The sequence below is a fragment of the Centrocercus urophasianus genome, unplaced genomic scaffold (assembly GCF_019232065.1).
Source record: "Centrocercus urophasianus isolate 14NV4802_14NV808 unplaced genomic scaffold, USGS_Curo_1.0 seq_10, whole genome shotgun sequence".
NCBI classification, from domain to species: domain Eukaryota; kingdom Metazoa; phylum Chordata; class Aves; order Galliformes; family Phasianidae; genus Centrocercus; species Centrocercus urophasianus.
The window spans coordinates 60979230-61001954 of NW_024884142.1; the positions used below are offsets into that span (position 1 = coordinate 60979230).

At 39.1% G+C, this 22725-nt stretch overlaps 1 long non-coding RNA gene across 5 annotated transcripts in view; it reads right to left on the minus strand.

Annotated features, from left to right (window-relative positions):
* Positions 1-22725, minus strand: part of LOC122160925 — a 72976-nt gene that overhangs the window by 42690 nt on the left and 7561 nt on the right. For 3 of the 5 annotated variants that reach the window (XR_006168999.1, XR_006168995.1, XR_006168998.1), the window contains exons 2-4: positions 16759-16832; positions 12405-12443; positions 10944-11051 (exon numbers count right to left, since the gene is read on the minus strand). This is a non-coding gene — a long non-coding RNA (uncharacterized LOC122160925). Of the gene's footprint in view, positions 1-3449; positions 3579-10943; positions 11052-12404; positions 12444-16758; positions 16833-20513; positions 20552-22725 lie in introns of those variants that run through there. The other 2 variants (XR_006169003.1, XR_006169004.1) reach the window with 2 other exon arrangements.

A 22725-nucleotide genomic window follows, 5' to 3' on the forward strand; every position in this document is an offset into this window, starting at 1 on the left:
GCATTAAGGGCAAAGAATGATAAAGTTTTGACTTCAGATAATTAGACTACCTCCTTTAATTATGCCTCAAGATAGGCTTTGATTCAGAAATCTCATGCTACTGTAAACCTTTTTGTCTCCCTGATCTGTCCTGGAGAAAAACAATAAAGTCAGCTCTAGCAATATGATTCATAACATTATGGGGGCAGAATTTTTGAGATCCATTGTATCAAGTGCCTTGTAATGCAAATATCCCAAGACTGTGCATTTTGAAGTGGTTATACATAAGCTGTGCTGGAAGCAAAACGTAAGAACCTTTTTTAAAATTTTGAAACATTTAGCAAGAGCACTTCTTTAAGTGTCCCAGGGCTGATTACTTTTAATAATTAATATCATAGTGATTAGACTAATTAACCTTGTATTCTACCATATCGCTAATTACTTTGATGTTTTATTTTTAATAGACTTCTGGCTGACCAGTTTGTCCACGTTGATAATGTTCCCAGATTTCTTTTTTCACAAAATACTTCCTATTATCCCTTTAGAGAACATTACATTTTCTTCCAAGTTCATTCTGTCAAATAAAGTTGACTGTTGTCTGTGAAGTTCAATCTGCTTTATCTGCAGGTAATTTCAAAATCAAAGAGATACTAGAAAGTAGGCTCATGCACCGTCCTGTAATTTCTAAAAGGATGCAATTGTGATCACATCTTATCAGCATGTTTGCACCTTTCCTTTTGTGCATGTACTTAGAACTTGACCCATAGATATATTTTTGAAGTGTTGGAGGACACTTCCATTTGTACAGGTCCTGCACCCCTGCCTACCTGTTTACCCTGACTATGTTAACATCCTAAAGGGACCACAACTATCAGCAATCAATGGATTTTCATGTACTCTGCACACAATTTTGGAAGTGCATAAGCTTCCAGAGCTACCAGTACTCTGCTCTGCTCTGGCAAAGCAAGTCTTGCAGCATTAAACAGAAGACCAGAAGCATGCCACTGTCTGCTAACTGCTCTCTATGCAGTTTGTGAGGAGGTTTTTTATTCAGATCTCATGCACTGCTTTACAATTTTCTTCCAATTCTTCCCCTTTTTGTCATTAAGCTTAATGAATGCAATCATCCAGGAAATTTTAACAACATAATATACCATAACTTTATATCAGAAAGCAGGTTGCTTTCCATTTCATGAAATTAATGTATATTAGTTGTCTTAGATCATTAGGTAGCAGCTCCTGATCTGAGGGCTGTTCATACTGCCGTACTCCAATAAAAAAAATCTACTATGATTGTAATACTACCTGATGAAATCCGATTTTCGTCTTCCTCATTTTAATTAAGGAGTCTGAAATGTGAATAAATTGAAGCTTAACCTTAATTTCGAAAATCCATAGGCTCCTGGAATCCATCATTTTCTGTTTTAAGTTTAGAGATAATTGAAAATCTTTATATATCATAAAATCTAAGTTCAGGGTTTCGTTTGCTAAGTGTCAAGACTTCAGTGTATCAAATATATATTTTTTACTTTACAAGTATCATTTGAAAATAAAAAATATTGCCTGTGTCAGCTAACACATATTCCCTCTAACATCAAATGTGGACAATAAGTTGAAAATAGAATTGTTCTTTTCTGTACTAATGAATTATTTTCTTTGGTGTCTATATGAATCTATTTGAATATTTACCAACAATCTCATAACTGTGCATGAAAGTATACAGCTTACAAATTTGTACTCTCACATACAAAAATACAACTTGCCATCTAAATTTGAGAAACCACTCTCATAGATTGTGTTGTGTTGTAGAAACAGGAGAAAACTCCATAATATGTGCCTAATATCTGAAATACTAAAAGGCTAATAAAAATGAAATAAGGCCACTGATCGACTCCACATATTGCTTAGGCCCTGTAAAGATGTCACTCCAAAAGTAATTCCTCCTGTCTATTTCCATGGAAACTGCAACAGATGAAAAGAGCACAATAACACTATTTGATCGAGAAAATTCTCAGCTAAAAAATACTATTTTTCAAATATACTTATCACCATTAACTATGCATTTTCACCAGATATGAACAAGAACCTGCATGTTGCTCTTTTAACAATCTGAATAGGTACCCAGAACATGGCTTGTCTTTCACGTCACTGTCACCACTGCTGAAACATACCACCACCACCTACCTCACTGTGCTCACAGCCACTGTTTAGTCTTCATAAATGTTCAGTAAGTGTCGATAAACGTCTGTGGATGTCATTTTTTTCCACATGGAGGAATTCAATTCCACACTTTTGCTTGTATTAATACGAATACGTACATACAAGAGCAACAAGGCTTTTGAAGGGCTTGGAGAACATGCCCTACAAGGAGCAACTGAAAGAACTGAGGCTGTTCAGTGTGGGGAAGGAGGCTGAGGAGAGATCTTATTGCTCTCTTCCAATATCTGAATGGTGATTGCAGCAAGAGCTGAGCTGGTCTCTTCTCACTGGTGACAGGACAAGGGGAAATGGCCTTAAGTTGCGCCAGGGCAAGTTTAGGTTGGATATCAGGAAAAACTCCTTTACAGAAAGGGTTCTTAAGCACTGGAATAGACTCCCCAGGGAGGTGGTTGAGTCACCATCCCTGACTGTATTTAAAACCCTTTTGGACATAGTGGTCAGGGACATGAGTTAGTGGAGAGTTGTTAAAGTTAGGGTAATATGGTTAGGCTGAGGTTGGACTTGATAGTCTTTAAGGTCTTTTCCAACCCAAGCAATTCTATTATTCTATCAGTGCATTAAAGGGGGATGAATAAGTAGAGACAGGTGCTCTTCCATGCTGTTTCATCCTGGATGGATCCTCATCCAAAGTACAGCACATTAAAAACATATCAAGAATAAACAGTCTTGGGCTAGACTTAAATACTGCAAGCACCAACACAAGTATTCAGTATTTCCCTCTGATAGGTGGTATATAACAAAAGCTTTAACTTCTCAAAGCATACTAACTGCATTGCTTGAGATTGACCCATTATCCACATGGCCCAAGAAAAAAAGAAAAATTTACTTATGTGAAAAATACCTGAGAATCTCAAGACAGTTCCCAAACTTAAAAAATTGCAGTTCAGAAATAAATTGCCTAAACTGACACGAGTAAACTGTGTCAGAACAGACAAGAGATTTAACTCCTCCATGTCAGATGTAGAAAAACATAAGCAAAACACTGTAAGAACATTTAAAATGCTTTAATAACTGCCATAATGTGTTTGTTCTGTGTTTAAATGAACAACTGAAGCAATCAGGGGTTTTAATCAAACACCGCATAATTCCCTTTGTTAATTTTTCCTAGTTCAATGCCCTGGGCCACATCTAAATCCAAACTATAATCTCTGTTCCTGACTCCCAGATGCTACTCTGTATGCTACACAACCAGCACTTGAATACAGCTGCTATTAATAACTAATCTGTATTTCTTTGGTCTAGCACTTTGTTAAGACAGGCATTTCCAACACTAACAATTTCTGTGTAACCACACCAACATAAATCATTGAAAACTTTGTACTTTGATTTCCCTTACTGATTTTCAGTTTATATAAAATTTCTATATTTCTTTCAACTTTCTGTAAAAAAAAAACACAGCAAAGACAACAACAACAAAAAAAACAAACCAAAACAAACAAACAAACAAAAACAACAACAACAAAAAAAAAAAAACCATCAATTTAGTGAAATATCCTTCAGTACACGATCTGCAAAAAATCTGCAGTGATACAAATTGGTTACATGTCTGATCAGCACTTAAAATACTCCAATACTTTTTACTCCATTAACCTTGACATAAATTATAGTAAGTAGTTCCTGTGTGACAGGAGTTTTAATTTAACACTACTTCTCAAGTTACATATGTCTCTAAGTCTGACAACAAGTGCCATTTCTTTCCAGATCTCACACCTTATGGGAAACCCAACTGACAACAAAACCAGGTCCTACTGTGTAAACATGGAAGAGTGTTTCTAAAGTAAGTTTTGCTTAACCAATTACTTCTGTATAAATGACTACATTTTAATCTTTCACTGAACATGTCCATTTCTGTCTTTTAGGTTGAGCTGCTAGAAAAAACTCTGTTTGAGTGCTGTGAGCTTTCTATTACGTATTTCACTGACACCTGAAATGATGCCTGCTCTTTTGGCTACTAACATAAAGCTTCAGGCTTCAGTGTGCAGTGGAATATCATCTGAACCAAAGACTGTTTTATTTAAGCTATCACTCACTTTTCTTCTCCCAAGACATCTGTTAGTCCTATATTTTACAGAAGCTTTTCCAAGTTCTTCTTTCTGAGCTGTTGCACAGATTTTGTACATTGGAGTTATATATCACAACTCTTTTACTTTGTTCTAGTGCCTTCAGTGCAGTTGGAAGCAGGAAGATTTTGCAGCTTTAGTTTATATATTCAGATCAAAGCACCTTAATAGTTCTCCACAGTAGTTAGAAGAACAAATGGCGGAAATATATCTACAGTAACTTTCTAGCTGGCAGTGCACAGCAGGTCTTATCTGGAACCTGTTGAAGCCAAAGAGAAGCTTTCCGATGAAATCATATGGGATTAGACCTGAAGATAACTCATGTATAAAATAGTCTGCATTATGCCTGAACCAGAAGTAATTTCTAAGGAGATTACTTACTTCTATTTGGCCTTAAAGAAATATGTTTGATTCATTGATTTGCAAAGCTTTAACCCGAAAAGGCAGTAGCAGATTGGTTAAATTATCACATAACATTCTAACAAAATCACATGCATCAGGCCCACTTGTTCTTTTTAGAAAATGCAATCTGTGTGGGAAAGAACACGTTGTACTTATGTAGAATTATGAAATTGGTTGGGGTTTTTTTGTTTTTTGTTTTTTTGTTGTTGTTGTTTTTGTTTTTAATATGGAAATGCACTAGTTTAATTAGCTTGTTCTTCTTAAATGATAATGGTCTCACCCTTTCAAATTACAGGTTTTAAATGTTAAATGGTTATTACAAATAGTAATCAGAATTAAATAAGTTTCCACAAACATTCAGCCAAAGTGTATGTGGAAAGCGGACTCACTGATGGCCTACGGCAGTCACGCATTTTCCTTCTGGGGCGTTTAGGGAATATCAGAGGCTTCCCTCGCTGATGTGGCTGTCTCCTCCTCGAACTACTATACAACATTGCCATCTGCTGACAGTCTTTCCTCATTACAGCACAGACTTAGCCCTCCCTACATAAACCAGCGATTTGTATTTCAAACCTTTTGAATCATACAACATCTATATCCATTTTTTTAAAAATTAAAGAGTTGTACTTAGCAGAGTAGCTACTTTTTTAAAGGACCAGATTTAATAAACTCAGTTGTTACGCTGCTAGGGCATATGTTTCAGGTGTACAACAGAAAATTTCTGAAAGCACATAGAGCCTACAATCCGTTTTCCAGGAAAAAATAGAAAAAAAAAAAATTGCTATGATTAGTTTCCACTATTCACGGTTTTAATAGCTTAATATCAAGTAACTTTGTCTAAATTAATCAAAAGTTTCTTCCACTGATGGAAGAACTGCAGAAGATAGTTGAGCCAATAATATATCACAACAAGACACCTGAAGAAATGACGATCACTCTTACAGAAGAGAATCCAGGACAGGAAGGGAAATATCCTATTCTAGAAGATGTCTGGTACATGGATGGATCCAGTGGAGAAAACCAAAGTAGATGGTGAGCCATCACATATCATCTCACTACCAAAACAATACAGTTTGAAGAGAGAGATGGACGAAGAAGCCAGTGAGCTGAGCTGTATGGGCAGTTATAACTCAAGAGCCAGATGGAAGCACACTGAATATCTGCACAAATAGTTGGGCGGTCTACCGAGGGCTCATGCTCTGGATAGCACAGTGGGCCTCAGAATTGGACAATCCATGCCCAACTATCTGGGGCAAAGATACGTGGGTTGATATATGGAATATGGTTAGACACAGGAACATACGGGCATACCACATCCCTAAACATCTACCACTGTAACAATGAAACTGACACACTGGCTTCAATAGGATGACTGGAAAATGCATCAGCAGAAGACACTGCCTGCTGGCTACAACAAAAACTTCGATGTGCAGGAAAGAGGACCATGTTGAGTCCCCATGGCTAAAGCATGGGGACTGTCCATACAGTTGGGTATTGTCCAAGCATGTCAGGAATGTGACACTTGCTCATGAATGTGACCAAGACCTCTGCTGGAAACAACTACCCATCTCACTAGAGGACACAAATCTTTACAGTGGTGGCAGACTGAATATAGGTTCCCTTCCTTGATCTGAAGAGGCCCGATGCACTCTAACATGTGTCAATACAGCAACTGGACTAATGCAAGCCTATCTTGTACCAAAGGAAAACCAAGTGTATACTGTTAAAGAACTAAGCTGATATATCATACAGGACTCCACAAGTCATCAAGAGTGATGCATATTTTATGGATGCAGCTGTTCAGAAATGGGCCAAAGATAACAACATCAAATGGCAGTGTTTTCTGCAATAGAATCCAAAGGGAGCGGGCCTAATAGAAAGATAGAGCAGGATCCTGAAGGCACGTTCACAGTCCATGTGGAGGTGGACCAAAAGGCTTTTTGACACCCTGTGGGACTTGAATAAGATACCAAGGGACACCAGACCCAGTACCTTAAGAATGTTGCAGACAACTTGCGCTTCCCTGTTCACAGGTAAAGACACCTCACTCAAGCAGCAAAATGGCACCATGAATAATCTTCTGCTCCCTGCCCTGGATGACCTAGAATGCAGAGAACATAAGGGAAAATGGCCTTGGAAGGTACAAGTAGAACTGAAATGGTATGGCCTACTTGCACCTTGGGGGAGATTGTTGAAGGCTGGGGGTTCAGTAAACCCTCCTGTAGTCGGCACATTGCTAGAAGAGATAAAAGTTGATACCCTAGTTTTCATTGCAAAGGGAATACTGATCATGACCAAGTGGCAAATTAGTATCTCTCACCCTTTGGTACCCATATGGTGGTCCAGCCACAGATATCAGGCCAAAGGGTGTGGTACCAAAAGCCATAACATGCCCCAGTGCAAGGAGAGACATTGACAGAAACATGGCCTGTATCCAACTAGGGAGGACAGACCTACCCCTCCTCGTTGTACCAATTAAACTCTGTAGGGAGTCTGTATAGAGTACTACTCCCGTGGTTAAATTCCCAGGACCATTGGTGTGAGTAACATCACTCTGACATGCTCCTGTGTCCGTGAGTCATCATCATGACATCTGGTGGTGAGCTGTCAAACTTTCGGGAACCAGTAAATGCGAACCTGAACTGTTACTGGTTCTTGAAGAAGATATACGTCCTGAAGGAACACCAAGTACTGGCCCAACAAAATCACAAAAGATAGTTAGAAATCATCTACAGTGCCTTGATATTCTACATCATGATGGGTATTGTACATGCATTGTGATGTACGTATATTTTGGATCACAAAAGAGTAGGAGTTTATCCCCAACCTTTTCAATCATTGGTTCCTGCTGTGAGAGTGGAGTGCGTGAGAATTGCCAGGTCACAACCTTAACCAGTGGTTGAGCACAAAGGAGAGAAGACATGGATAACCCAGGGAGTTAAGGTCCAAGCAGTGCACCTGAGTGCCTGGAAGGCGGGGACCTTGGGTCCACCCCTCCTCATCCTTATGAGGGTTAGCAGATGAGGGAGTGACATCTCTAGATAGAGATCACATTCTCCTTGAGCTGTCAATGATCATCAGAAAGAGTGAGCTACTTTTTGTTCTTTATCACCTTCCATTGCTCCATAGTACTTCTATCTCTGTAGCAAGAACTGCCATAGCATTCCATTCCTCCACAAATGTTCTAGAAACAAGTGCCAGACTACTGTCTTGTACTTCGATAGAACGCTTCAGTGTAGCATTTTAAAGGGCTGTTTAGAAAATTTTGCAGAGGAAACAACAACATTTAATATATCATTTAATTTAAAGGTGGCCAAGCATGGTACAAAGATATAAGAGATGTATATATATTTGAACTGACAAAGACAGGGACATAGACTTTGGGCAATTTTTTCTTACACATTTTTCTCAGCTTTTCTTTGATGTTTCTGGCAGATATGTTCTTCTCTTTGTATAGTTAATTAATCAATTCTATGTCCTGTCAACAGGTAATAATTCTGCTTCTGGGGCAGTTTAGAGAAATGTTTGACCTTTTAGATGTTTATCTAAACTTAAGCTCTACATAAACGTTTTGCTGTTTGCCCACTATTAAGAGTGACACACTCTTAAACTCAGTTTTCTACTCTTACTGACTGTACTTTTAGCATCTATTTAGCAGCATGAAATTACCTTCTCGTTTCACACAGCTGGAACACTTATTAGCATAACCAGTGACAAGGACAGGTTAAAAGTGGCTGTATTGAGAACATGTGTTATTTACAACTACGCAACTGCCAGTAGAAAAGGAATACTGCTTGTAATGCTGAATGTGCTAATCATGCAGGAATTTGCAAGCATGTAACTTCTGTACTTTAAATGGGCCTCACACGGACCTCTTTAATTATGCAAATTTTAGCACATTAATAAATCACAAGAATACAAGTTCAGTATGTTGGGTTGCACAGTATTCAATAAAACTCATCTTTCACAACACTAGTCACAATGACAGCTCAAGGAATAATGATGGAGCCCAGTGAATTAAAAAAAAAAAAAAAAAAGCATTCATACCATTATTTCTCCTTTTTTAAAAAATAATTATTTGATATCAATGATACATCTTAACATCTTTTTTAGTCTACACTTAAACATGGCTTCCTATGTATGCTTGAAATCTTGTGTTCACAGATACAGCCATTTATATATACCTCTGTGAATAATCTGCAATCACATTCAGTTATTTAAGCATATAGAAATTAGATTTCCAAGGGAATCAGAACTACGTCTGTCCCATTGGAGTTACTAAGCATTGCAATATTTATTTCAAGGTTACATGAGTTAATCTACTTAGTATACTGGAAATCCTATCCAGATTCATCCTGGGGTAGATATATTTTTTACTTTCTGTGTTTCTTGGCTTGGAGAGTGGTAATAACTAACGATAATCAGTTATTTTATGTACGTTTGGCTACCAATGCCCATACTTGTAATAGAAATACACAATCAAGATCTGTTGAGAACTTTACTTCATAGTTTCAAAATGATACACAGCAAAAGGAGGTGTCTGCACTATCCTCTTTTGTCTCCTGTAGGTTTCTGGAAGTATAAACACACATATTCACAAACAACACAGTTCAAAGGACAGAACTATAAGGGGAATCTACTTGGTGCCTGAGGCTAAGTTCATAGCTGTCAGTGTATGGTGTAGCCAAGTACAAGATGGTGGTAACCAAGTCAGGTGGGCCAGGAACACCCTCAGCAGTGTCCCTGTTCAGCTTTTGCTCACACCCACTATACCCACACAGAATTTCTGCCAGTATAAACACTAATTGGTGCATGACATGTGCTACTCATATTTCACTGTCACCCCAACAAAGGCCCTTTAGCACTTCAGGCAAAAATAAGGACAATCTCTGTATACAAAGGGAATGTGACAAAGGGGGAAATCACTGCACCCCATACCAGCATAGGAAGATGGTAACAGCACTTATGGTGCAGAACAAACATGCTGTATTCCATTAGGAGTTCAAATAATGCACTTCTGTATTTTACAGGCATCACCTTACCTACTCATCTCATTAAAACAAATGAATAATGTGATCTGACAAGATCTTGCATGACCATCTCACACTCCTGCCCAGTCAGGGTCTCCCTCAAGTCAAAAACCTTTTCAGCTTTTCAGAGCTTGTCCATGAACTGCTCTGCAGCCAGTCAACATTTGTTCTGCTGCAGTGGGATATGCACTACAATGCCTTGCCAGCTTTCCCCTTACACCTAGAGAATGAGGCGGTCTGAGAGCACAAACTAACAGTGCCCTTCACTCCAAGGGTCTGGATGAACACAAACTTGAAACAGTGCAGCTCAAGGTGACACTTTCATGTGGCCCCCATACTTTTATTTACCTACTGGTGTTCATCTGAAAGAAGAAGCAATGAAAAAACAGGAAAGGTGTTAGGGTGAGGGGTGACACCTCTAAGGCTCTACAGTTAAACGGAGGAGAAGGGAGGGGGGAAGGGAGACACTGGCAAAAGAACTATGGAGGGGAAGTGGAACAACTTGCTTCCCTATTGTGTGAGATCTCCTAATGGTGTGGCCTGGCTTGTCTGACTGGTGCAGTGAGCAGATCGAAAACCCTTGTGAATCACAGACTGCCCTGGAGCTGGCAGAGGCTTTCAAAGTACCCCATAGCTCATTAGGCAAGCTTGCAGTCTAATCGTTTTGTGCCATGCTATTAGATTCAGGTCTAGGACACTGTGTTGCATAATGAGCGTGTTTCAACAATTAAAGACTGCCTGTTTTGATCCCAGAATGCCTAAATTTCCTACTCTCCAAGCAGTCAGCTCCCTCTGCCTCTCTCTGGTCTGCGGTGCATTATCTGTGTGCAATCAATAAGTTCAGTGAGAGCTGACAGCTTTGATGAAAAGCAAGGCAGAGTAGAGCATGAACCTGACTTGAGTGATGTGTTGCCTTGCTTGAGGAAAGTGCCGTACCCTGCCATGCTTCCTGTCTCTCCCATTCCCAGAGCTAACAGCTGCTAGCTTCTCTAAAAACCTTTCCTTTCACACACATCAGTGAAAATGAGAGACAGATTATCCCTCCTGTGGGCCAGAATGGCTACCAGTCCTGAAAGAGCTTTACAGAAATGCTACCTATAGAGAATCGATTAATGACTTTATATTTACAAAAGATAAGGAAAATATTCAATTGAAAAAAAAGGAAGTCCCCATTTTTTAGTTTGAGAAAATCATAAGGTTCTCATTTCAAGTTACGTTTCAAGAGACATTTTTTGATTGCTTAGCACCTCACCTTCCAAACCAAAAAGAAAAGGGTATTTGCAGAGCCTTCTTCCTTGAAGTGCCTGCAATTGTTGGTAAATCTGGGTCTCAGTTTCATGGCTCAGACTTCTGAATAGAGCTGTAACACAAAAATAACAGAGACATTCACATCTTTCTGACTTGGCTGGTTTTGATTCCTCAGTGTGTAATTGAGGAAGGTGGGGAGGGGAAGTTTGAGGTTAACTGAATAAGTACTTTCAAAATTAGTACACGGTAGGGAAGAGAGGGAGAGAAAAGTTCACCATAGTTTCAATGACTTTTGCCTCATTTTATGCCAAAAACTTCCTTTGAAATGCCTTGGCCTTGACAGTTCTGATTGTCTTATTCCTTAGACCTGCACAAGACATAGAGCCAATGATTGATTTTATGGGGTTTTTAAGTGATTGTCTGAAATCACTTAAGCTTTGAAATTCAAAATCTGTAGCACGCTGTAAGAACAAACATATTCATGGCTGCTGCATCCTGAAGCACATTCATTGGCAAGAAAATAGTTGGGGTAGGGAAGAATTTGGGCTGGTTTAAATGCATATCATATCACTGCTAAAACAGATATTTCCGTATTTCTCACATTATAGTAAATTGGTGTGTTCTCATTTTCTGGAAGAAAATACTTTGAGTACAAATTTTTACTGTATTTTAATGTATTCAGCTCAGGTATATTGTGATCTAACTACTATCAAGTACATTGGTATGGTACGCCTTTAAATCTTTAACTAGTTATACTGTACCCTACCCCAATTTTTTAGAATTTCCTAGTTCATCATCCTTCATTTCTTCTTTTCACCCTCCCACATCTGTCCTTGATTAGGTATTTTATCTTATGACTAACTCAAAGGTCCTGGTCCAGATTCCACTGGCCAAAGGCCTTATCAAAATATATTGCTTTATTGAAGAAGTGCATAAACAGACTGTGAACTTTATTACAGTTCCTGAACCAAACTAAAATGCAAGCACCCAAAAGGGACTGGACAACTGTATGAGTAACAAAAGGAACCAGGAGGGATACAGTGAAAGCCGAAAAGCTTAGGAAGTACTATGAAGTCACATGATTTAGTGCTTAACCTACTCATGATAAGCATAAAATCCATTTATCACACTTCTAGTTGAAGGTTTCCATCCCCTGAGACATCTTTAACATAGTGTTGTGACTTTCACAGAGAGAAAATCATTTATAGAAATGGTCTGACAGCTCTCTAGGTTCCTCCAGTGGTGGAAGGTCCCTCATTGACATCCACCAGTTACAGCAGATAAGGCTAAGAGTAAAAGAAATATGAGACATTTGGCTGCTGATATCTGTCAGCCAACGTTGATCATATTAACAGGAAACAAATTCAACAGCTGGGGTAATATTTTCTTTCTGACCATTTAGAGCACTTTTGCGCCACAATTTTTACAGTATTTCATCTCTACTTAGAACCTTCCTATCTCTTACCTTCTTATTCACAGCACCATTTACAATTCATCCGTCAATCTAGAACAAAAGAAAGCATTAGTTCACAAATATATTTTCAAGACCATATGCAAAATGATGTATGACCACATAGTTCTTATGTAGAATGAAGATTGTTACACATACAGTTAGTGGAAATGCTTACCAACAAACTTTCAATAATCCTGGCTAATCAGGGAGGTCTCCGTTTATTAGAGGTTGGCAAACATGACACCACTTAAAAGAGAGGCAGAAAGGGGGATCCTGCAGGTTACAGACCTCTCAGTCTGACCTCAGGGCCAAGGAATGTCATGGAGCAGAACATCTTGAGCAGACCACATTCAGGACAATCAAGTGATCAGCCTCATTTAGCATGAGTTTATGGAAGGCAGGTCCTGCCTCATTCTGTGGCAAGGTGACCTACTTAGTGGCCAAGGGAAAGGCTGAGAACACTGTTTGCTTGGACCTAACAAGGCGTCTTACAGCCTTCTGGAGAAACCAGCAGCTTAAGTCTTGAAGAGATGTACTGTTTGCTGGGTTAAAAACTGAATGAATGGCCAGGCCTTAAGGGTTGTTTTGAACTTAATTAAATCCACTTGGTGTCAAATTAGCAGCAGTACTCCCCAAGGCTCAGTACTGTGGCTAGTTCTCTTGAACATTCTTATCAACAACACTGATGAGGGAATTAAGTGTACACTCAGTAACCATGAAAATGACACTACGTTTCACGGTGATTGTTGATCTGCCTAAGAGCAGGAAGGCTCTGTAGAGGTTTCTGGATAGGCTGAGTTGATAGGCTATATCCAGTCATACGGCATTTAACAAGGTTTCACTTGAGAAAGCTGCCAAGCAGAAAACCGCTGGTGCTGGTCAATAGCCAGCTGAACACATCTCAGCAGTGTGTCCAGGAGGCCAAGAAGGTCAACAGCATCCTAGCTTTTATCAGAAATAAATGGTCTGCTGGCCCAGGGAAAAGTTGTCCCTCTGTAATCCACACTGCTGAGGCCTCGCACTTCAAGTACTCTGTTCAGTTCTGGGCCCCTCACTACAGGGATGTGTTCTTGCTCAAACACACAGAGAAGAGCAACAAAGTTCATGAAGGGAGTAGAAAATAAGACATATGAGGAGCACCTGAGGGAACTGGGGCTGTTTAGTCTGGAGTAGAGGAGGCTGAGTGGAGACCTCACCATTCTCTAGTAATTCCTGAAAGAAGATTTTGATGAGGAGGGTATTGGCCTCTTTTCTCAGGTGACAAGTGATAGGACATTGGGCAACAGTCTCAAGTTACTCCAGAGAGGTTTAGATTAGATATCAGGAAGAATTTCATCATGGAAAGAGTAGTTAGGCTATGGAATACGCTGTACAGGGAGCTGGTAGAGTCATCATCCCTGGAATTACTTAAGGGCCATGTGAATGTGGAGACCACTTAGAGACCACACACACACTGAGACTTAACTCTACACAACAACCCAACTGAAAAGTTTAGTTTGCATATACTTCAATTTTCTAACTTCTCCTCATCAGATTTCCAAAATACTATCACATATTCTATCATCCATAGCAACAATGTTATTTATAAAATAAGACATGTATTAAAGTCTTCCTCTGCTCACCCACCCTGTCTCCAAGGGTGGTTTCCCTTCTTGTACATTCCATGCTAAGCAAAGGAAAAAAATGGTCTTATGCCCCCAGTAGTAACTAATGCATGCAAAATTTTCAGATTTTGATTGGCAGGTTTTTTTCCAAAGCTTGAATTTTATCATTAGGATAGAGGTAGTTCCTATGCTTCTGTGGAAACAAATTACTATTTAGAACTGAGAGATCTTCTAGGGTATTCAATTTGTTTATTTATTTATTTATTTATTTTTACACATAGCTGTCAAATCTCTCAATAACTCCACTAGATCATTCTCAGACATTTGCTGTTGTTCCCTTTCAGCCCTTTAGCAGAAGACAAAATATCATGTTTTCCCCATTATCTTTAAAAAAATATAAAATTTTGAACAAAAGTCAATCTCCATAGCCTAGAAAAATTTGCATATGAATGTTCAATATTCATTCCGTGCTATGCCCCAATCCATCTTAAATTCAGCCAGTTTGACTTTATCCCACAGTGCCACAATGAATTCTCTCAATATAGGCAAGTGTACACGTATAGAGTACTGGGCCGCTCTTTATTATCTTTTTTTTACATCACCAGAAACTAAAGAACAAAAAATTCTTTCACACAATATCTTAACTGCAGAATCATCCAAATCACATTTTGAAAGCACCAAATAAATACAGTACACTAATAATATGGAAACAACTACCGCAAAGACATAAAGGACTTCTTAAATTACCTAGTCTAGGTAAAGTAATGTTTACACAAAAAAGTGACAGATAAAATGGGCAATAGACTGCTTAGAGAAACAAAGATTTCCTAATTCTTCAGCCTGTTGTCAGATAGTGCAGCTGGAAAGAACAGGAAAGATGGTATGTAAAATCCCCTGTCAGGATGGTTTTCAAGACTGAAGATTAGAGCTCTAGGATTAAACAACCACAAACTCCAATACTTGAGCATAGCAAGCCAGATCTGAGTTTGGAGCAGGATTGCCATGTAACTGGGATGAAAGAGAAAAAAGTATATCTCAAAAATGTATATTAAGAAAACTGAAAGGGTCTAATTCCTTGGCGTTCCATTCAAGCCGTGAATTTTGTAAAAACTTCAAGAACCCTATCTACTTGCTGCTGCTCTAGCCCATCTCCACATTTGCTAATGAGCTGTTGAAAGTATTTGCAACACTTACTCTCTGTTTCTCTCCAGGACAATATTGACATATCTATCTCTTGCCAATCTGCTGCCTGTATTTTTTGAGCCTTTGGGGGCTTTGCTTTTATTCCTTTGACCTGAGACTCCAGAGCTTGTAGGAATGCATGAACAGTAGTAAAATGTGAAGTCAAGCAGTTGCGTATTTCCTTTGCTAAATACATGTCCTCTAGCAACATTTTTGAAATTACACTTTCAGTAAAATTGAATTATGGTGAAAACTTATGAAAGAGCTACTCATGAGACTAAGAGATAACATGGCCAGACACGAACCAAAAAATACTGGTAGTCTCTAGAGCTACTCAAAGAACGTCTTGCCACTTACAAATACTTAAAAGGTTTGTTGCAGACAACAAACATGTTGGCTGGTTTCATGTCACAACCAGCCAACGTGACAACTCAGATTCATGCAGACCCTAAGCTTTCTGACCATTTTTTCAGGTGTTTTGCCATGTCACTGAGTGACAAGTTATTTATGCTAGACAATGCACTTTTGCTGTCAGCTGTGTCACATTCATCATGATCTTTCATCTTTATTTCAACAGACTATCAATACCAAAGAGAATTTTCCAGACTCAGTGCAAAAGAGAGGGGATAACTAGGGCAAAATCCTTAGAGCAAATCCAAAGGGTCTGCTCAGAATCAGTGGAGAACACCAGCCCTAAAAGCTAGCATGGGAGGAAGGAACTAGTTTTAGAGTAGGGAAAACAAAAAGAGGATGCATTCAAAAGAAGAGACTGACATGTCCAAGCTAGGCTGAAATGGTTCCTGGCCACAGCCAGGGTGGGAGGAAAGCCTAGGAGGACTGTGTAGGGAAAGTCAGTGCTTATGGTACCCTCTGTGCTCCTCATCTGTGGTGGAATACATCTTTCCTGGTACCTTTTCCTTTGCCAAAGACAAGACAATATTGGTAAGGGAGGCACAGGAAAGGAAGGGGTGCTTGACACTATCCTACCAGGGGGAGGTTAAATTTGTATCCCATATTTCTTGCATGTGATATGGGAAGAACAATTCCTGCAAGCTCCCTGTATGTGCATCTATTCTCTGTTCTTCTCCAGGGGAAAAAAAAAAAATCCACCACTGTACAGTGGGAGAAGGAGCACAGATGAGGAAGCCATCCTTCTTGAGACCATAAATGAGTAAATAAAATAAAATAAATGATGCTAAGTGGGTATGCTTGATTTTAATACAAGAACAAGTGGACAGTGAAGAGTATTCTGAAGAACACAAAAACCCAAGAGAAACACTTTTCTCACTGCAGATAAAAAGGGCTAAATGTACCAACTGTACTGAGGGAAAAAAAGGTAGTAAAGGACAGACAGAGATGACACATTTGAGACAGCAATTAAGTATGTACATTTATGTTGTGATAAATTTTAGGATTACTTCTTACCTTAATTTCCTTCAGAATATCGCCATTATTAAGAGAGCTGTTGTATATATCTCCAAAAAATTTCCCCAACAACCTGTGGTTGCTTGAAATGGAGAGATCATTGCTACAGATTTTCTAGAGTTCCCACACAAGCATCAAGATAAATAACTACATACCTACATGTGTAGAAAGTGCTCGATAGCAGTCACTGTCAGAATGCGTTACTTTGTTCAAATTCATGTAACTTCTCCTGAAAATATGCATTAAGAAATATCATGAAAATCCAGACCAAGTTTGTACTCATAGTATGAATTCTGTATTTTGAACATCAGTAAGAAGAAAGTCCATGTTGAAAAAGATAGGAGGTACTCATCATCAAAAAGAGTAGTAGAAAACAAACATGACACAGATTTGTGTGGCAGAAAACAGTTATTACATTATGCACCAACTCATTGTTATGTCACATTTAAATGTTTACAGCCAACCTTTCCATAAGAATAAATTAGTCTTTTTCAACTGACTGCAACAGACCACGTCCAGGTTTGGAAGAAGCAGCCCTTGGAAGATATTGTGTTCCTTAAAGCAACGGTTAGCTGAAGGAGACATAATATAAATCTAACCTGAGAATGCCTAGCTAAGAAATGCATGAGTTAACATCATACACTAATTATCTCCTGGTTTTACTCATCAGCTCTGAGTAATAAACCTGAGAGAGAGAAGATTCTCTTTGGAAGCCTACACTGCTTCCTGTGTCACAGAAACTTCTCCCATAGAGTGCTGCAGGCCTCACTTTAAAGTGCACTGTTCTCAAAATTAGCTGTTTCACAACAAGCCTCCTAGGTAGAGAAATTAAGGACTGTGGTAACTTTTTACTTTGTAAATGTCCTCGTTTCAAGCCAAGGCTGATTGAAGTTTTTGACCAGTTAATAAAGGCCAAAGATTGCCCTCACTGCAATGGTTACATTATCTCACAGAAATTTTACTGAATCAAAATGCTTCTGGGAAAAATGTTTTCTGGGAAAAACTGTTTTAAAAAATACAAGATGAAGCTTTTATCCTGCTACAATACAGCACTAAGCCTTAAATGTTTTTCCCCCATCCATTGACCCCTTTTCCCTGGCTTCTCATCTTATAGGCAAAGTAGAAATATTGTCTGGAAAATTTATTGATATGGAATGTAACCAACATTTTTTGGCAAGTTGCTTAACCACAGGGCAGGTGATACCTCCTAGAATCCAGCTGAACACAGAGCTCCTGCACATAGTAGCCTTGTGTCAGTTTGCCTTCCCCCACTGGCTTTCATTACATTTCATCTCTGTGACTCCTGTATCTCACTCTCATTCTGGCATTTGGCCCTCGGGTACTGATGAGGCTATTAGTGGTTGCCCCAGGGGAGCAACTTCAGCAACTTCTGCAGGTGCCTGACTCGCCCAATTCGTTCTTCCATCTCACTTAACATGAGAGGCAGCCAAAGTACAGTAATTGTGTGTACCTAATGACAGTCTAAAGAATACACAGGTACCTTTTTTACAGTTTATCTTAAACGTGATGCTAGATAAAAGGTAGTGCTGCTAACAAAGTGATTTTTCTGATACAGATCACTAGGCTGTAATATCCTGCTTTAAGAAATATGTAGCATAACATTTCCACAAGATAACAGAGGAAAGGGAAAACAGTGGAGGTACAGTCAGGGGCTCAAAATTTTAGAGCACACAGCAACTGCACTGAGGATGACTTTGCCTCAGAGCATTCCAGTTTCCAATCCATTTTCCTGAAATAAAATTAACCAATCCTACTAGGAAGATATTGCAATATTTACTTTTTCATCTCTTAACTTTTCCAGTTTCCTTCCGTTCTTCTCGGATACTGAGCTCCCTGTGAAATCACTCTGTAACAATACCTGCTTTGCTGTGAATTCCTTCCAGAAATGTATGAACTTGTTAAACCAATCAGTTTAGTTACATCAGCCAAGGAAGCAGCTATGAACTGCTATTCTTTTTTGGCAAGCTCATCAACACGCCATCTCCTGTTCTTAACTCTTTTGTTTTCAGAACCATAATCTCTGACACATTTAATTCATCTCTTTTCAAAAGGATATAGCGTCTGTCAGCTCCCTCATCTGCTTTCTTTTTAAGTTCTTTCAACTTTAACATTTCCAATGGAGAAATTGTATCTGCTGAGAAACCAGCACTGGTCACAGATGGCTGTGGTTGGCTGCTGCTGGAGAAGGAAATTCAGCCTATATTGGAAGTGGAAGGGTGCTGGAAGAAAAGTTACCAAAACAAATTTTCATCTTCCTTCCTCCCTCATTTTCAGCTGTGAATTGATTTCTTTCTGTCATGAAGCTAGTTTGTTTCCTGGTGGAGTACCATTACCCCTGCTTTATTTTCTCTGTTATAATTTACATGTCCTGAGGTATAAAGTTTAACATCTGTTCTGCAGGCCATTTCCACACTAAGAGATGAGCCAGGCTTCTCACTTCGCCATTTCTTTCCATGATGAAATGGAACATGCTTAGAGGAAAGAGAACAGACAAAATACACTTGAAAAAGGAAAAGCTTCAGATGATAACAAACTTTCAACATGGATTATAACTTCCTTGTTCTTTAACAGAGTATTTTATACAGACTTGGGCAAGATCCTTTTTTATCCATAGCAACATACAAATAATAAGACAGACCAGGACACATGGGAAGATTCCTGCTGAGCCCTCATACACTTCTTGGTATGAGTCCGATTTTTTTTCTTCAGACCTTTCCATGAATTCTGCTGCTCAAGAAGTAGCATATTCTGCCTGCTCATCAACACTGGGCCAAAGACTGTTGCCTTTTTAATGCATGCCCAATAATCCCTTTAAGAAATTCTCAACATTCTCATTAGCATGTTGCTTTATACATTTAGTCTTCTAATTTTAAGTATAATGTTGTTGGATTGACAGATTGTATTTTGTTATATGCTAATCTTGTGCCAATTTCTTTACTTTCAAGTGTTCTTCTCCTGTCATCTAGTCATTAATGAATTTCATAGAGAGAAATACAGCAGTTCCTCTTGGCCTTCCTAATGAAAAAACCAAGCTCGCTGCATATTTTATATGTATAAACTCAGTTTTGTAAGATAGGCTCATCATTCCACCTGCTATCTCAATAATTAAGACATGAGATCACCATTAAACAGTGAAAACGTTTTGTAACTCAGTAATGGTTTAGAGTAACCTAATAAAAAAGTCAACTTTGTACTCTAGTGTATTACTATTTAACCTTGCATACACAGATACTGTGATCCTGCAGGATTTTAGTCCCCTGAGAGATGAGGCCCACAGAAGCAGATTTAGAAGGACAAGAAGTCTGTGAGCTGTCTACAAAGGGACAGAAATTTGGAGGAAAACAAGATGACTTCACAATGCTGCATTGAGATATAAGACCCTTACACAATCAAGGTGCAACCTGGTCCTCTGAACATCTCTCCATACCTCAGGAAGCTGTACAAGATCGTAAAATGTCTGAACACCATAGCATACACTCATATGGTATATGAAAGACTCTGGATCTTGGAAGAAGTTCAGGGTAGGGATATAGCCTGACCTGGACAACCCAATCTCCAAACCTGCTTGCCACCCATGAGAAAGCTGATGAGAAACACAGTGGAGCATTTGCATTACATGCCACATTCTAACATTTGTTTGTTGTTCACTACAGTCTATGAGCAAATGTTTTCAAGTAGCTCTCCTTTTTTTCTACCTAGCCCAAGCCACTTCACCTCCTCAAAACTGTGGCAATCTAGGTTAGCAATAAGAGGTTCCTCTCAGTCCCTCTTGGCTCCCTCCTCTCTGTCCATGGGCAGTGTATAACCAAGATGTTATAATTGCAAGATAATCAAGAGAGTAAGGCAAAGCAGACAACGATCACAAAAGAGAATAAGTGGAAGAGCTTACCCTTGGATTGAGCTCACCAGAAGATACCAAAAGAGGGGATCTCCAGAAGAGATCCTTCCCCTCTGGTAGCCAGCTCTTAAATAGGTCCAGGAGGGGTGGAGCCAGGCTCCACCCCTTCTGGCAGCTCAGGTGAATTGCCTTCACCTGTGCTCCTCTGGCTGACTCAAGGCTCACCTCAGGTGATTAATCAGAGGTTCAGGCCGTGACTCAGCAGTTCCCATACAGGCAGCACACTACTCAACTCAAGACACCGTAAGTTAAATGCATTAACACTGATATGTAAAGCAAAGAAACCCAGTAAGGAACATGGTGGGGGAGAGCAGAAATGCAAAAGTCAGATTTTTTTCCTTCACTCATCACTGAAAAGGTGTGAAGGTAGCTGGTACAGGTAACATCAGTGAGAGAAGCACAAATAAATGTTAAAAAATGTATAGCCTGAATGAGTTTTTTGGACAGTACGTAGAATGATGTCTTGCTAACTTGGCTGAACCTGATGAACATCTGTCTGACATATGTGAAAAACTGCCTGAAACAGTTTCATACACATTAGCAGTTACTTTTGAGAAGGACATCTGAGGACAGATGAGGGGAAAAGCCTAAGTACAGGCTCTATCCTTTAAAGTGGGGAAAGGACAGAGGAGTAAAAGCTCAGTAACTTCAAAAGGAAAAAACATCCTAGAAAAATAAATATGTTCTAAGTACCCGAACGAAAAACAAGCTGAATAACAGCCAGCATAGTGGTTTAAGGATGTTAGTGAAGGGAAGAAACAGCTGCATACAAGCAGCTGCATATTTGGACTTTGCTTAGGTTTTTGAATTTTCTTTTACAGAATTCTTATAAGCAAGTGCACGCACAAAAAAAATTTGGATATGCATAGGGTAGCCTGGATGCAAAAAATCAACAACAAAACCTGTAAAATTATATTAAAAGAGGAATTTAAAATGTGGCATGTCCACATGGAAGAGGTAGCAACAGCATTCTATGAAGACTCATCCTGAATCGGGACCTAATTTTCCCAGCATTTGTATTTATACCGTGGATGATGGAACACACAGCACCCTTGTTAAACCTGTGAATGACATGAAATGGAAAGTGTTGAAGATAGTCTTAGAGGCAGGATTGAAACTGAACTTGTTCTTGATAAATTGGAGAAATTCTGAGAACAGCTGGATGAACCTCAGTATGTGCAGAAACAATCAGCTGTCCAGCAGCCAGCAACAGCTGGCTCCATGGAAAATAATTCAGAAAATATCTAGGGAATACAGTAGGATGTTAAGATCAACAGCAGTCAACAGCGTCAGCGCAGTGTAAAAGACAAAGGCCATTCTGGAGTGTACAGTCCAATATTTAAGGCAGTGGTGTTAGAAATACTTCTATCAGTGTGCCCAGCATAGAGGAAGCTTCAGCCAAATTCTGGTCCCAGCTTTGCTCTTCAATAAAGGACCTGAAGGATCCCAGAAGAGAATGATTTGAAACCGTGACTGGGAAGAAAAATATGCATGCAGAGGAATTTAAATTAGCCTCAAGAGGAGACTTGAAGAAGGAAAACAGAGTGGAAAACATGCTTATAGCATGACTGCAAAGATTTTACAAGTGAAATGTCTGCAGTGTTATAGAGAATACCTTATCTTTCCCTGTTCCAAAATAAGCGGAAGCAGTCAGCCTGGGGTGACCAAGAGGTGACACTGGCTGTTTTTACTGCCCAGGAAAGTATACCTAGGAACTCATACTCTCAACCATAACATCAAATCCTGACCAATCATCTAAGACAACACGATAACCCACAGAATTCCCTTGCTATTAAGTCATATTTGAAGCTTGTATTTAAGTGTGATGCAGTCAGAGCCTCAATTTAAATAGCAAGGAGTAATAAATGTACATGGGATTGGCTCACTGGAAGAGGGAACACTAGGAAGAAGTAGGAGAAAGCATACGTTTTTCGTAGTACAGAATAAATTTTGAAAACTGATATCTAATAAGGCAGACCATGTTGTTCCTTCAATAACATGATGCAGGCAGGAAGGAGTGGGGAAAAAGAAATCAGTTAATTGTCTCACCACTTCATTCTTTTCTTTTTTAATCGTCGCTTCTAATTTCAAAACTGTTTCATTGTTACTGTACTTGATTTGTTCTGGAAGGATGTAAATGAACATGATAATAAGGCCATGATTTTTTCACAAAAACATGTGAGAGAAAAAAGAGTACATTGCA